A 1,767-nucleotide genomic window follows, 5' to 3' on the forward strand; every position below is an offset into this window, starting at 1 on the left:
AACTGCTCTAATTAAAAATCTACAACTCATACACACTTCATACCTGGACTAGATTATTCTGATCTAATAGCAGAATATTTAAAACCATGTTTGGGATTTGTGAAACCCTTTTCTGATTTGTGAAACTTCAATAAAGGTCGATTTTCAACATATTTTGGCACCTCTGTCATTACTAAAACTGTTCTAATTAAAAAACTACAACTCAGACACTTCAAACCTGGACTAGATTATTCTGCTCTTCAAGCTGGATATTTAAAACCTTGTTTGGGATTTTTGTGAAACCCTTTTCTGATTTGTGAAAAATCAAGAAAGTTAGATTTTCAAAAAATTGTTGGCATCTGGACCACACTAGAAATGATACTGAAAACTACAATCCTGGAGTGGATTATTTGAATTTAGCTGGCTTTAGATTTTGAGCAGAATGAAACAAAAAATGAAAATAGGCTATTCACTATTGTTATGAAATGTCCTTGCTTAAAAAAACAACAAATGTCAAACTTCAAACTTGGAAAAGTTTTATTTCATGGCTTTTCCTTAATTGTTGTTCTTTGCACGCCTCTCTATTTCTGCTCTAATCTGCATCAGAAGTGCTTCTCTTTCGCTGCAACAAAGAAACATTATGAATCACTTAAAATATTTTGCTACATTCATATGTGATGTTTTTATACTTTTATTCCCTTTAATTCTCTTACCTCTCCTCCATTTGGCTATGCTCCACTTTTTGCACTGCCTCTCCCCTGATTAGTCCCATTTTTTCCCCCCCAATGCCTTTATCGACGCCTGCATTAAATCAACATATTTAATTAGTAAAACAGCAGTTTTAGTAATGAAAGAGGTGCCAAAAAATGGTGAAAATCGAATGAGTTTTCACAAATCAGAAAAAGGTTTCACAAATCCCAAACATGGTTTTAAACATCCAGCTTGAAGAGCAGAATAATCTAGTCCAGGTTTGAAGTGTGTATGAGTTGTAGATTTTTAATTAGAGCCGTTTTAGTAATGACAGAGGTGCCAAAAAATGTGGAAAATCGACCTTTATTGAGTTTTCACAAATCAGAAAAAGTTTTCACAAATCCCAAACATGGCTTTAAATATCCAGCTTGAAGAGAATAATCTAGTCCGTGTTTGAAGTGTCTATGAGTTGTAAATTTTTAACTAGAAAAGTTCTAGTAATGAAACAGTTGCCAAAAATGGTGAAAATCGAATTTTAATAAGTTTTCACAAATCAGAAAAAGTTTTCACAAATCAGAAAAGGGTTTCACAAATCCCAAACATGGTTTTAAATATTCTGCTATTAGATCAGAATAATCTAGTCCAGGTTTGAAGTGTGTATGAGTTGTAGTTTTTTAATTAGAACAGTTTTAGTAATGACAGAGTTGCCAAAAAATGTGGAAAATCTAACTATTGAGTTTTCACAAATCAGAAAAAGTTTTCACAAATCCCAAACATGGCTTTAAATATCCAGCTTGAAGAGAATAATCTAGTCCAGGTTTGAAGTGTCTATGAGTTGTAAATTTTTAACTAGAAAAGTTCTAGTAATGAAACAGTTGCCAAAAATGGTGAAAATCGAATTTTAATAAGTTTTCACAAATCAGAAAAAGTTTTCACAAATCAGAAAAGGGTTTCACAAATCCCAAACAAGGTTTTAAATATTCTGCTATTAGAGCAGAATAATCTAGTCCAGGTTTGAAGTGTCTAGGTATAGTAGATTTTGAACTACAGTCGATTAATGATGCGGAAGGTAGTGAAAGATTAAGCGGAATCGCCCTT

The sequence above is a fragment of the Poecilia reticulata genome, chromosome 7, assembly GCF_904066995.2.
Source record: "Poecilia reticulata chromosome 7, P_reticulata-male-v2, whole genome shotgun sequence".
Taxonomy (NCBI): Eukaryota; Metazoa; Chordata; class Actinopteri; order Cyprinodontiformes; family Poeciliidae; genus Poecilia; species Poecilia reticulata.